Source organism: Myxine glutinosa, chromosome 4 (assembly GCF_964187855.1).
Source record: "Myxine glutinosa chromosome 4, kmMyxGlut1.1, whole genome shotgun sequence".
Taxonomy (NCBI): Eukaryota; Metazoa; Chordata; class Myxini; order Myxiniformes; family Myxinidae; genus Myxine; species Myxine glutinosa.
Genome location: NC_136264.1, coordinates 62,060,823 through 62,076,573, shown reverse-complemented (window position 1 = coordinate 62,076,573; position 15,751 = coordinate 62,060,823). Strand labels below are relative to the sequence as shown.

Sequence of the window (15,751 nt, the reverse complement as noted above, 5' to 3'; positions counted from 1 at the left end):
TGTTGAACGGAATAAATGTTGTTTATTTGTGTGGGAGTGTATTTTTGTGTATTTCTTGTGTATTTTGGATATATTTTCACGACTAATTCCAGTTAACATCCTGCAAAATTTGCTCGTTTGCTGGCCGAGTCGAAATTGCGTTGAGTTTCTATGGCATGCGCCATTAAAAGCGCTGTGTAATGGTTGAGCTCCTTTTATTTCGGTTTGGTCATGCGGATGAGCAAACAAAGTGACAAATGCTGCGGCTGGAGCAGTAGAAGCGATGTTTTAATTGAAATGATGTAATTTAATTCAACGTGGTAGGTGGGCAACACCACAAAGCATACCTCTTTTAAGGTGTGTATAAACCCATGAACAGTTCAGCAATCAATTAATTTAATTAAACGTGGTAGGTGGGCAACACCACAAAGCATACCTCTTTTAAGGTGTGTATAAACCCATGAACAGTTCAGCAATCAATTAATTTAATTAAACGTGGTAGGTGGGCAACACCACAAAGCATACCTCTTTTAAGGTGTGTATAAACCCATGAACAGTTCAGCAATCAATTAATTTAATTAAACGTGGTAGGTGGGCAACACCACAAAGCATACCTCTTTTAAGGTGTGTATAAACCCATGAACAGTTCAGCAATCAATTAATTTAATTAAACGTGGTAGGTGGGCAACACCACAAAGCATACCTCTTTTAAGGTGTGTATAAACCCATGAACAGTTCAGCAATCAATTAATTTAATTAAACGTGGTAGGTGGGCAACACCACAAAGCATACCTCTTTTAAGGTGTGTATAAACCCATGAACAGTTCAGCAATCAATACGATGCTGAAATGAGTAATTTAATGAGTAATTTAATGAGTAATTTAATGAGTAATTTAATGAGTAATTGAATGTGTAATTTAATTGTGTAATATGGTCGACCTTGGGTTTGTTTGGGTTTTGTTGTTTATTTTGTGGATGTGTATTTTTTGTGTATTTTGGATATATTTTCACGACTAATTCCAGTTAACATCCTGCAAAATTTGCTCGTTTTCTGGCCGAGTCGAAATTGCGTTGAGTTTCTATGGCATGCGCCATTAAAAGCGCTGTGTAATGGTTGAGCTCCTTTTATTTCGTTTTGGTCATGCGGATGAGCAGACAAAATGACGAATGCTGCGGCTGGAGCAGTGGAAGCGATTTTTGAATTGTTCAATGATTATTCGATACTGTTATGACTTATTGTCAATAGGTATACTAAGTGGCCATGAGGTAGCCTGTTGCTATGTACAGTTTTATTCTATTGTTGATTATACCACATAACTGTGGTGATAAAGGAAATGTTCGTTTTAAATAGATGATTATGATATGACCATGACTATAAAATCATGATGATTATTATGAATGATATCATAGGGTTCAAATGCAGAATGATTGCATGAACTTGGGAAAGAACTTTCAAGCCCTATGGGATCAATTGGGTGTTACAAGCGATGGAGTTTCAAAATTTAGCATGATTGAAGGAATTTTACAGTCTTATTTCAGGAGTTTTTACGAAATTTAAATTGCCAAGAGATTTTGGGTACTATTAAAGGAAAAAAGATGAGATTTTTTTCCAATGAACTTTAATATCTGCCATCCATTTTGGCTGTCTCACGAATGAAGGATGAGTTGCCTTTAGTGGTTGCAAAGAAAATTTGTGGAGACCAGGCAAAATGGGGAAATATGTCAGATATGACCCTAGGACAGGACGGTGATTCATCAATTGACATGAGGTACGAACCAGAGGTGACGACCGATGAGAGTCGATCTCAGTCAATGGATGGACCTGTCCTGACAACATTGGGGAAAGGGCTTATGCAAGGAGTCATTCAAAATGATTAATTTGATTTATTGATGAATATTGATGAATTAATTGAAATTGAATAATTGATTGAATTGTTAATTGATTGAATCTAATTGATTGAATTTAACAATTCAATATTTGCTTTGCAATATTTGCAATATTTGCTTGCAATTCAATCCTTCCTGGAGGTACGAGTGAAGCTTTAGAGGAACCTGGAACAAGCTACAACACATCCAACGCTACTTTGATAAAAGGCAGAATGGGAAATGGAGCCTGCAAGAACACACAAGGACAACCAGAGATTCCACAAAAAGGTACTTGTACACATCATATGTACGACCGTTATGGTGCCGAAGCTATAAGGCAGGTCGAGAATTGGTATTTGTGGACAAAGGGACATGATGAGGAGTTTCCAAGAGATGGTACATTTGAGCGAAGTCGATTGGAAAGATTGGAACAAAGATTGAAAGCCAGGAAGAGACAGAATCTAACGGTAGACTGGCTTGCATTCCATCTTTGGGATGGTGAATCCAGACAACGGGAACAGCAAGAACGGATAACGGAACTAGAACTTAAAATAAAAAGGATACAGGATACAGTGGAGGAGACAAATGCACAACTGCCCTCGAAATTAGGAATGAAAGTCACAGTTGTCCCATCTGATTTCCAGTTGTCTCCCCCAAAAGGACGGTACAGAGAATTTTTTCGTGTTTCAGGAGATAACGAGAGATTGCAGTGGCAACTCAGGGATGTAGAGATGCAGCCCAGCAATACAAGTGCACAGGCGCACAGATCAGACAACGACAGAAACCGGTGTTTCGAGTGTGGAAAGATGGGACATTGGAGAAGAAGATGTCCGTATGTCAACAGGAAGACAAGGTCATGGGGCAAACCAAGATCAAGGGTACCAGTGCTTACCGGTACCTCAGACAATGATTAGGCCTTCATTGCTGCAAATCCCAAATGATGATTGGCCTCAACAGATTCGATTACTGGACAAACATGAATAACTGTCGATGATTCTTGTGTCTGAAAAGTTTTCAGAGCAAGAATGATTCATTTTTTCTTTTTGCTTGTTAACAAATTAATAATTAATTGATCAAATGCCAAAATTGGATCTTCTATTTTGGGCACAGCAATTTTAAATTTACAAAGTTTGAAACAATTGCGTTGCAATTTTTGGCAAACCAAGTAACAAGAGTCACATGATGATCAGGTGGGAATTTCGGACTATTGTTCCGCACGATTGATAGGTCAATGGTCGACTGACATGCAAATGGGTGTGTAGTCAAAATTTGGATAGATTATTGTGAAGGCAGAAAGGGTAATTTCAATTTGACATCATAAGGGTTTTCTAAGAATGGACTTTTGGTTTATTTGTCTATAAGCATTTTGAATTTGATTGACAAATTTTATGAAATTGAAATAAATGAGCTTCATAAAAGGAAATGAGGAAGTACAAAATCATCCAAATTTGGGAGAGGTCTTACACTGACTTCCCAGAATACTCTGCTCATGGATTTTATCTATATAAACTTGAATTTTATCAGCATATAAATTGTGCTGTATGTATGGATGTGTTTTAGGCATAGATGATATGGGAAAAGAGTAAAGAAAATTTTGCTGGTTTGAACTATTGTGGGTTTTTCAGTTCTGGAGTTCAAACAAAGTCACTGGTTAACAGATGAGAAAGGATAGTAAATAAATTATTCTCTGCTGGGCAAATTAAGTACGATATTACTAAGACTTATGAGAGCTATTGTTCCGCCTTACAGCAGTGGAAAATTATTGGAAAAAATTAGATCCAACATAATGAATCTATAAAAGAATGTGATAGGGATAATATCCTCAATTTGTACTAATTATTTGATTGTGGGTAAAGGAATTAAGTCATCGTAGTGGATTGTTAACAGCAGCCTGAAAATGTCCTGAGAGTGTGCATCCATGTAATCAGAAATCCCAGATTTGTTTTTACAAACAACATTTTGGTAGAGGTCTTGTGTGGAACACTTCCTTGGTAGATAAAAACGGTACTGCATGCTGGCAGCCACTTTTGCGGCCAGTTAGGCCAAACAAATTGAGAGGAAATTGTAGTTAAATACGTAAGTTACACATGGCTATTAGTAAAAAAGGAAATTTGTTGAGATGGGAAACATTTTTTCGAAGGTTTATTAAGGTGTTATAATATGACATGTGGCAAGGCAAACTATTGGATGGGAAAATTAGATCTGGCTATAGAATAAATTTATTGACCCCTTGAAGTTAATCCTTCGAATCATTGTTTCACTGGCATTTTTGTTCAAATTGGAAATAGTTTGGTAGAGCTTTGGTTAAAACCTTTGGTTGCGGTATCTTGGAACGAATTGATAAACCATAGGAGATTGATAAGAATAGAAACAAATATGGACCCAAAATAGAAAGTTGGATTCATGCCTCTCATTGCAAGCAAGCACATGGGGCTAAGGTGGACGATCCCACAGAAAATGAGGCTGCACCTAGCAGCCCAGCAGAACATTCAGTGGTAGAAAAATGATAGTCGTGATTTACAGTCATTTGAATTACATTTTAACACCCCTTGCATTGATAAACATTACATTTTCAACATGTGATATTCCTACTTGGAATAGTGACATTTATTTGCCTACATGACATACAATTACCTGCTGATATTAATACAACATGAGTGAAAAAATGTATCACAACTACACTCATGATCAGGGGATTGAGTTCAACCCCGCGAGATAGGGGGATCAGGGTAAGACAAATAATCTGATTATGTTACATATTAAGGGATTTTCTTTATTTACCTTTTAGGAAGCTTGTTAGTTTGGTATATAATGTTAAATGTCATCGACATATAACTATGTCATAGATATGAATATATACAAGGAGTAGCAGACTTGTTTGTTGGTTTAGTAGTTATATTGGCAATTGTTTTAGTGGTGGCTTGCTTGAAAGCCTTAGTGACGGTGTGTTTGAATAAGGTAACCAACAACACGATGATAACACATGAAGTGACAAATGAGGAAAGAAATGTGGAACCAGAAAAGGAAGACTTTTATGGCGACATAAACAGTAGAATTAAGATAATGGCATAACGACAATGTTATGAGTTGTGTCAATTACAATATCAATGAACTCATATCACCACGAGTGACACACTGTTAGGAAAAAGAGGGAAAAGAAAAAGTGGAGAGGAATTATGGTAATAATACATTATGCTTAATTTGTTGGTTTGGGAAAATTGTTGTTGGGAATTAGGTATTCCCGTTTGTGATTGTAATCATATACAATGCTATTCTTAGTTTAGTAATAAAATACATACCTGATTGAATATTATTTGTGTGACGCATATAAATGAATATAACTTTTTGTGTTAAGGAAAAACAACAAATTGTTGAATGTGAAACTGTCGGAAGATATACATGATTATGCTGATTTCATGGTAAGATGTACCCTATCTGATTCAGTGTGTGCGGAAAGCAGATTCAGATATGACTGAGCATAAGGATAAGACGAGATCACATTTTGGAGGGATTGCTAACGGAATTGGGAAGAAGAAAGAAAGAAAATTTGTGGCTAAAAAAATGAAGTTAATCGTGGCATACACCCTCTTTCTCAAAGAATGATGAAGACATTCTCCCGTGTAACTTGGAGATGAATGCTTACCTTCACCAAGGAAATTTATGTGACCATTTGCCTGGATCACACTGCAACATATGAAAGAAAGGCGATCACTTACTCTTGTTCGAAGACTTCGAACATTCACCACATCAGAAGTTGCAGGACAACGACATTTTACCTGCAACCTCGGTGAAATGCGGGGACATATGTTATTACTTCACCAACGTCCGGGGAACCAGCATGGAGCTGCAAAAAACGGCTGTGCCCTTGTCACAACAGCTGTGCACGATTCTGCTGGATTGCTCCTGGTAAGGACCATGAATGACCTGAACACCATGGTCCCAACATCATTGTGGATGCATCCGGCATCCCTGTTCCACATCTTGCTGGCCAATCAATGTCACACCAATACTTGCTGCCCACTCACAATGAGGGAGGAGGCAAGTCGACTACAACTGGGTGAAGGCCGTGTTCAGGAATTACTATGGTTTACAGCAAAAAGTGGCAAGAATGCTACAAGGAGAGCAGGGTCAGTCTATGACTCCGAAATGTTACCACAACAGCGAAATCCTACACGAAGTAGTGCAGGAGCTATGAAGACATTAGGAGAAAATGTTTCATACCTGGATTCAAACACAAGTGATCAGCCCTTCCTTTCAAACAAAGTCAACATTTGTGTGGAGGCAAACGTTTATTGCCAGATGGTGCAGATGCTTTATAAAACTTGAAAATGAAGTGAAATTGTTGTATCTTGGTGATGGTGAAGTGTTGTTTTGAAAATATATTTGTGATGCAAATGCAATAGATTGAACAATATGGAAGGAGTCAATGACCAACGAAATGTTTTTTTGATTCTTGCAGGATGACGGTGTATGCCCAAGGGAATTTGATTACCAAAGTTATGATTATTTACTTATACTTGTAATGATGTTTACTTGCAGTGATTGATTATTTACGTATACTTATATTGATGTTTACTTGTAGTGATTGATTGTTTACTTATATTGATGTTTAGATTAATGGTTAATATAAACAAAAACAAAAAAATGAGGGAATTGTGGAAGTACTGTACTGCATTAATGTACTGTATGGCATGGTATTAAATGTACTGTATGGCATTAATCAAAACCAATATGGAAGTAGAGATCTTGACATCATAGTGATCGTTGGAATTGGAAACCGAAGCAGATAGACGATTTCGTAAATGAATGTCAGGAATTTGCACGAACGTGGTAATCTCTTGTTCACCTGGTCACAGCCCCAGGCTAGAACACCCTCCTATTGTGAGGCAAATGCAACTCCCAGCAGGGGGGGGGCGAACCGGCTCCAGTAAGGCGATCGAGTAACGGATTAGAAGCAGCGGAGAAGGGATTACGATTTCAGCGGACAGAGGATTAACTCAAGCGTGCCGATATAAACCAGAACAGACTTTGATTCAGGAGGACTTGCCACGAGAACATCTGCCGGACGGACGAACGAGTATGCAACGGGAAAGCAGCGCCAGGAGAGCACCGGCCAATGAGGAAGAACCAACGACTTGAATTACTAAATTCGTTATGGTATTGTAGTTCCTTATTATATTGAAACAAGTGAACTAGTAGTTAATAAAGTCTTGATCTTTTGTAAACCTGTTTCCGGTCATTGGAGTCCTGTGAGTCCCCCAGTAAATTCCCTGACACCAGAAAAATATTTAATGTTGTAAAGTTCTACAACTCTGAACGAAATGATTACCTTGTGTTCATGGTTATAGTAATCAGTTACGAACAAATTGAGTCACTCTCATAGAAAAACAAGATTGTCAACTGTGGTAAGAAAAGTCAACTCAATCCACCTGTCACAGTTTCAAGTCACAATTAAACAAAAAGTATCCCAAATAGTTTATCATTGCCCCAAATAAAGATAACTGAAGTACAAAAATTGGTCTGCCTGAAAAATATTTAATGTACTTGTTACAACACTGAACGAAATATTTACATGTACCTTGTGTTCATGGTTATACAGTATTTTTCGATTGCATAAACACTAAAATCAAAATTATTACACAATTATCAAAACCTTACACTCAAGGAGCAAAACATCGGCCCAGATTTGCACCACTATAAGCACAATGTCAGCCTCACACTTTTTGCAAAACAATATACACAGTGATTTGCAAAACACTAAACACACTTGTATACATTAGACACAGAAGTATATCATGATGTCACTTCCTTGCAATTCCAAAGCACTGACTGTCAAATTACCACACCTATGAGCCAATTGGTTAAACACAGCCATCAGGTGCGCAAACACATGATTGCTTAATTGTAGACACACCAATCAGATTTAAGCACTCTAAAAATGTAGCAGGTGAGTTCACCTGTCTTCAAACAAAATGGAAGGAGTCAATAGAAGAAGAGTGAGGGTGACAGGGGGAATCCATGGAGGAGGAGAAGGAGGGAGAGGAAGAGGAAGACCTGAAGCAGGAGAACGTGCTCAGAGAAGAAGAGGACCAAATTTATCAAATGAAATTCGCGCAACACTAGTTGACCATGTCGTGAACCACGGATTGACGCTGAGGGAGGCTGGACTGAGAGTTCAGCCAAATCTTAGCAGATATACAGTGGCATCTGTCATTAGGACATTTCGACAAGAAAACAGGTAAAATAAAATCTGTCGACAGTTTACAGTAATCAGCTGCTTATTGCATGCACCATATCAGCACTTTTGATACCCCTTCCTGTGACATTTACAGTAGGTTATGTAGCGGCTACCGCTGGGTTTTCACAATCGCCTTGCACCTATCAAGGACGCGGAGCGATCACCATGCCGGGCTCGTCCAGGACGCCCGGGCAGGCTCGCCCTCAACTTGCCAGGCCGCAGCCAGGATGCTGGGCCACGCCCCCTCTCGCCTTTCCTGGGCAAACGCTCCGGGATAATATGTATATATATTGCTGCCCGATAAACGGGCTTTTCAGAGTGCCTGAGTGTTTGGTTTGATTAAAGCAACTCGGATGAATTCCAGCTTTTTGTCACGTCCATTCTTCCGATCGACGTGGGAGCCCCAGCTCCTTCATTGGTGACCTACCGACATGGACACGGCAGTCGCCCTTAAACTGCCTACCTTCTGGGAGGCTCACGCGGCGGTTTGGTTCGCACAGGCGGATTCCCTGTTCGCCCTGCGAGGCATCACGGCCGACGACACCCGCTTCCACCATGTGGTAGCAGCGCTCGGTTCGGCCACCGCGGCCCGCGCCCTGAGCCTCCTCGAGAGCCCGCCAGCCGCTGACAAATACGGCGCGATTAAGAAGCTTCTCCTCGACGCTTTCGCCCTCCCATCGGCGGAACGCGCACGGCGCCTGCTCGACCTGCCCGAGCTCGGCGACACGCGCCCTTCCGAGCGAATGGACTACATGCTTTCACTGCTCGGCGAGCACTCTCCGGCATTCCTGTTCCGGGAGCTGTTCCTCCGTCAGCTGCCTAACCCGGTACGCCTCGCCCTGGCAAGCACGACGATCACAGATCCCCGGGCCCTTGCCAGAGAAGCCGACAAGATCTCCGCCGCAGGTCAGCGCATCGCAGCGGCGACATGGGACCCACCGCCATCCGACGCAACACCCATGGCGCCCGAGCACCCGGCACGGTCGACGACCGAACTGCCGATGCAATTGGCGGCCGCTACACCGAGCCGACCACCTCCAGCACGACGACCGGGGCCTCCACCTGACCTAGCGTGGTGTTACTATCATGCCAGGTTCGGACAGAAGGCCCGGACATGCCGCCCCCGTGCACCTTCGGCAGGCCGGGAAACGGCCGGGCCGGCGTTCATTACCAGCCATGAGCGCCGGCCACATGGGCAACTTACTGTTCATCACGGATAAAGCGTCCGGACGGTGCTTCCTGTGCGACACCGGCGCCCAACTGAGCGTCATACCCGCCTCTGACCAGGACAGGCAGTCCGCGGTTTGCGGCCCCTCCTTGGTTGCGGCCAACGGATCGACCATCCGCACCTTCGGCCCGCACAACTTCACCCTCTGCTTCGGCGGCCAACGCTTTGCTTGGACATTTGTAACCGCAAACGTGCCCATGGCTCTGCTAGGCGCCGACTTCCTCTGCACACACGGACTGCTGGTGGACGTCCAACGGCGTCGTTTAATCAACGCCGAAACCTTCAGCTCCCTGGTATGCACATTGAGCAGCTCCACGCCGACCGAGCTGGCATGCGCCGTACCGGCGGCGAACGAGTTTGCTCGCCTGCTCACGGAGTTCCTGGCCCTCACGCGGCCGACGTTTTCAGCCGTCGCAGTACGGCATGTGATCGAGCACCACATACCAACCACAGGCCCGCCGGTCTACGCCAGGGCCCGCCGCCTCGACCCAGCCAAGCTCGCCGTGGCGAAGGCCGAATTCGACGCGTTGGAGCACCTCGTCATCGTGCGGCGCTCCGATAGCGCGTGGGCCTCGCCACTGCACATCGTGCCAAAGCCGGGGGGTGGATGGCGCCCGTGTGGCGACTACCGCCATCTCAATGACGCTACCACCCCCGACAGGTACCCGATCCCGCATATCCAAGACTTCTCCGCCCGTCTGGCGGGACGGGTCATTTTTTCGAAAATAGATCTCATACGGGGATATCACCAGGTACCTGTCAGGGCGGCCGACATCCCTAAAACGGCAGTCATCACCCCGTTCGGCTTATTCGAATTCTTGCGGATGCCGTTTGGTCTCAAGAACACGGCTCAGGCGTTCCAGCACTTGATGGACGGTGTGCTGCGTGACCTGCCATTCCTTTTCGTTTACCTGGACGACATCCTCGTCGCCAGCACGTCCCGGGCCGAGCACCTCCTCCACCTCCGAACACTGTTCGGGCGCCTCAGCGAGCACGGCCTCATCGTCAACCCGGCCAAATGCCACTTCGGCACGACGGCCGTTGATTTTTTGGGCCACCACATCACCAAGAACCGGGCCGTGCCGCTGCCAACCAAGGTCGAGGCCATCACCACGTTCCTGCATCCCCGCACCATAAAGGCCCTGCGGGAATTCCTGGGAATGGTGAATTTTTATCACCGCTTCGTGCCCCGCGCTGCTCAACTCATGCGGCCCCTCTATGAAGCCCTCCGGGGCATGCCGGCCAAGCACAACATCGCCTGGTCCGCAGCAATGGATGCGGCCTTCCAAAGCTCAAAGCGGGCCCTCGCCGACGCAACACTGCTCGCTCACCCGGTGCTCAACGCTCCCATCGCCCTCACCACGGATGCCTCCGACTACGCGGTGGGCGCCGTACATGAGCAATGGGTGAACGGGGTTTGGCAGCCACTCGCTTTTTTCAGCCGGTAGCTCCGGCCGAACGAGCTCAAATACAGCACGTTTGACCGGGAGCTCCTCGGTCTACACCTGGCCGTCCGCCATTTCCGCCACCTCCTGGAGGGCCAACCTTTCACAGCGTTCGTCGACCACAAGCCGTTGGTTTACGCCATGGCCAAGGTCACGGAGCCGTGGTCGGCCCGCCAACAGCGCCACCTCTCCGCCGTGTCGGAGTTTACCACGGACATCCGGCACGTCGCCGGCAAAAACAACGCCGTGGCCGACTGTCTTTCCCGGGCCAGCGCGAACGCGGTCCACCTGGGCGTGGACTTTGCGCTTATGGCGGCGGACCAAACCACCGACACCACGGTGCAAGCCCTCCGCGCGGCGGACACGGGCCTCCGCCTGGCCGACATCCCCTTCGTGGACACTGTCCTGCTCTGCAACGTCTCCCAAGGCCAGCCTCGCCCCATCGTGCCCGTCACCTGGCAATGCCGCATCTTCGCCTCCCTCCACGGCCTTTCCCACCCGGGCCGGAAAGCTTCCCAGAAGCTGGTGTCGGCGCGATTCGTCTGGCACGGCCTTCGTCAGGACGTCCGCGATTGGACCAGCACCTGCACGGCCTGCCAACGGGCCAAGGTCCACCGACACACCCAGGCCCCGCTGGCACCTTTCACCATGCCCGAAAAACGTTTCGACCACGTCAACGTGGATCTGGTGGGCCCCCTCCCCCCGTCACGGGGGTTCACACACCTGCTCACCATGGTGGACAGGACCACCAGGTGGCCGGAGGCCGTTCCCCTCGTCTCCACCACCACCGCCGACGTGGCGCAGGCTTTCATCGCCACCTGGGTCACCCGCTTCGGCGCACCGGCGGACATCTCGTCAGACCGCGGACCACAGTTCACCTCCGAGCTGTGGGGCGCGGTCGCCCGCAACCTGGGGGTCAAGCTCCACCGTACTACGGCCTACCACCCACAGGCAAACGGGTTGTGCGAGCGATTCCACCGCTCCATGAAGGCCGCGCTCATGGCCGGCCTTCAAGACGGCGGTTTGGCCGACCGGCTGCCGTGGGTCCTTTTGGGCCTCCGCACGGCCCCCAAGGAGGACCTCCAGGAATCCACCGCCGAGCTGGTCTATGGCCAGGCGCTACGCGTCCCGGGCGAATTCGTGCCCGACGCTACCAGTCCCTGGTCCGCAGCTCACCAGCGCTCGGACCTCCAGGAGGCCGCCCGACGGTTTGCCCCCGTGCCAACATCCCACCACGATGACCCCCAGTCCTACGTCCCCCCAGCACTTCGCACAGCGCAGTATGTTTTTGTGCGTCACGACGCACATCGGGGGCCACTCCGGCCGCCGTACGACGGGCCCTTCCGGGTGCTGCGACGGGACGACAAGTCGTTCGTCATCGACATCGGCGGCAGGTCGGACCGGATTGCGGTGGACCGCCTCAAGCCGGCGCACGTGGACGTCGACCACCCACCACAGGTGGCCCTTCCGCCGCGGCGAGGCCGCCCCCCGTCCACGGTGCCCCCCACTCGACCACCCACCACCACACCGGACCCCCTCCCATGACCCGCCAGGGGTCGCTTCAGCTGGGTCATCAGGACCCCCCTCAAATTGACCCTGCCGGTGCAAGTCGATTCTGGGGGGACGTGTGTAGCGGCTACCGCTGGGTTTTCACAATCGCCTTGCACCTATCAAGGACGCGGAGCGATCACCATGCCGGGCTCGTCCAGGACGCCCGGGCAGGCCCGCGCTCAACCTGCCAGGCCTTGGTCGGGACGCTGGGCCACGCCCCCTCTCGCCTTTCCTGGGCAAACGCTCCGGGATAATATGGATATATATTGCTGCCCGATAAACGGGCTTTTCAGAGTGCCTGAGTGTTTGGTTTGATTAAAGCAACTCGGATGAATTCCAGCTTTTTGTCGCGTCCATTCTTCCGATCGACGTGGGAGCCCCAGCTCCTTCAGTTACATGTATTTTTTTCTACATAGGATTGAGGGTCGAGAACGACAAGGAGGAAGGGGGCCCATGTTCACGCAAGAACAAGAGAGAGAGATCATAAACATGGTTTTGGCCAATAATGCTATCAGGCTCAGAGAAATTCAAGCCAACATTATCGGTGACCATGCCATTTTCAATAATGTCCATCAGGTCTCTGTCAACACTGGCACGCATCCTGAAAGGACATCAGGTTCAAATGAAACAAGTTTATCGAGTGCCTTTTGAGCGGAATTCAGAGAGGGTCAAACAGCTGCGGCATGAGTATGTGGAGGTACGTATTGTTCACTTTAGCACTGTGATGTTGCATACTGCACACGTAACCTTTTTACATGTAAATTTACTGTATACTAGATCTATGCTGAACTGCACAATCTTGTCTTTCACTGTATTTCAGAGAGTTTTACAGATGGATGCTGAGGAAATCCCGCATGACTTCATATACATAGATGAGGCAGGGTTCAACCTCACAAAAGCAAGAAGGAGAGGCAGAAATATCATTGGCCACAGGGCTATAATCAATGTCCCAGGGCAACGTAGGGGTAACATCACCCTTTGCGCTGCCATTGCACAGACTGGGGTCCTCCTCCGTCATGCCAATATGGGCCCTTACAACACACCTCACATTCTCACATTTTTGGACCGATTGCACAACATCGTCACAGCAGTAAACCAAGTGCACCAGATGCAATACATTGTCGTCTGGGACAACGTGTCATTCCACCGCTCTGCTCTGGTCCAGAACTGGTTTCAACACCATCCACAGTTTACAGTACTATACCTTCCACCATACTCTCCGTTTCTAAACCCAATCGAAGAGTTTTTCTCGGCATGGCGGTGGAGGGTTTACGATCTCCGGCCCCAGGCTCAGGTACCCCTCATTCAGGCCATGGAGGAGGCCTGTGACCAAATCGACGCCGCAGCTGTGCAAGGATGGATTCGACATTCGAGACGGTTCTTCCCACGTTGTCTTGCCAATGAGGATATCGCCTGTGATGTTGATGAAATTCTCTGGCCAGATCCAGCTAGGCGAAGAGATAATGTCTAGTATTTTCTGTACTGTATTTTCAGTTTTTTTCAGATATTTTTTTTCTTTTTACTGTAATTGTAACTGTACTGGATACAGTATTTTACGTTTGTCTGATATTTGCCGAGCTTACAGTGTTATGCACACTACTGTAGTAGCATGAAAACTGGGACATGTTTTGTTGTGATTCTCCATGTTGACATGTTGACTGATTTGGGTATATGGAGAGAAATAAATTATATTTTCATCAGTCTGCAGCATTGGTCTTGTGTCGTGTTTGGTGAATTTATTGTATATTTGCACTTTCTCTGTGTGCTTCCCTTGCAGTACTTTAATCACTGAGAAGTAGAATTGCTAAAAGTGTTTTAGGTTAGCAACGGCAGTGTGTAACTGGTTCAAACAGAATTAAGTCATATGAAACGTGTGTGTTTCATATGGTAACAGAATATGGTTTTTATAAATGAGTGTATAGTTTTTACAAGAGTGTTTCATTTTGCAAAGGATCTGAGGTGTTCTGCTACTTGTGTGTGTGGTTGTGTGAATTGTGTGTCGTGTTTTGACAAAATGGGCCCTGTTTTCAAAATCGTGTTTAAGCAATCGAAAAAAACTGTAATTCAATGTGGCAGCTGGATTGAGTTGAAAACAGCTGCCACAGTTTTAAGTCACAATAAAACAAAAGTGTCCCAAATACACCCAGAAAGGCCATCAGTCAGACTGTGGCAATTAAGGCACAATATCTTGCTCATCAATGCCAGCTTCATCATTTGGATCTGGAACTAAAACTAAAACATGTCAGAAATCAAGTCAATTAAGCTGCCAAACTGACAAGTCACAATTGAACACAAGCTGTCCAGAACAACGGGCAGAACTGCCAACGCACTTAGGCTGTGGCAGCTTACGCACGATGTCTTGCAGTTCAAATCCTGCTTCATCCTTTGGGTTTGGAACAAACACTGGGTTGTCAGATCCAACTTTTCCAGCAACCTTCTGCAGGAAGACACCTTCAAACTGAAATTCCTCTCCATTCAGTACATCAACCCGAGCAATGTAATGCACAAATCTTGATTTGCCAGCACATTTGACAACTACAAAGTCACCTTCAATGATATCCATATCACTGTCCACATCTGATTCGTCATCATACTCAACTTCTGAATCACCATCTGTCTCACTGGAACTAGGGGGTTTTGATCTTGGGGGACATGTCTTTTTCCCATTAGCTTTGAACAAGCATCTCTTTGATTTCTTGGCTGATGGCTTCCGTTTGCGATTTTCAGATAGGGCTGCAAGCTCCTGGCGTACTGGGGTGTCAGTCAGAATCTTTGTGCTGCCTTTTTTGCGACCAGCTTTCGTTTTCTTTCTTGCTGTTGCTTTCCGAAATGGGTGAACATCAGATGGTGATACGTATGGAGTTGGCACGACATCGATGACACAATGTCTCCACATATGGTATTCTGTAAGCGCTTTGAGCCTTTGGGGAAAAGCGCATTATAAATGCTAATTATTATTATCTCCACCAACATGAGTTGGCAAGTTGAGCCAGACCCTACGGGGCAAGTTGAGCCATGGCTCGATTTTCCCCGTAGGGTCTGCCTCAACTTACCCCAGTCTGAACTTTCTGAGATGTCTCCACATACACACATATTCTATGCATCCATCGTATTAAAGTCTATGACAAGAATGGAGACACATACCTGGACTAACAATTGCCATCTGATATCCATATTATATCTATGCTGTATATGGAAGAAACGTGAACTTACCTGTTTTACACCTTTTTACTTTTATGGCTGAAAATTGGATTTTTCCCTCTGCAACACTGGTTTCTGTTTCAATTTAGAAAACAATATGGCAGAATTTGGAGTTATGCAATGGGGGCATCTATAGATGGCACCACCACAAAGTCTGACTCATTCATAACTGGCTGGGAGGTGGTGGCTCAACTTACCCCGATGCTCAACTTGCCCCGCCTTCCCCTACATATGCATCAGGAA

The 15,751-nt window shown here is 46.4% G+C and overlaps 1 long non-coding RNA gene across 1 annotated transcript; it reads left to right on the top strand.

The window, feature by feature from the left end:
• The first annotated feature begins 12,722 nt into the window (after window positions 1-12,722).
• Window positions 12,723-14,012, top strand: LOC144891723 (uncharacterized). The gene is made up of 2 exons (XR_013623066.1): window positions 12,723-13,004; window positions 13,128-14,012. It is a non-coding gene; the product is annotated as an uncharacterized LOC144891723 (long non-coding RNA).
• The last annotated feature ends 1,739 nt before the right edge of the window (window positions 14,013-15,751 follow it).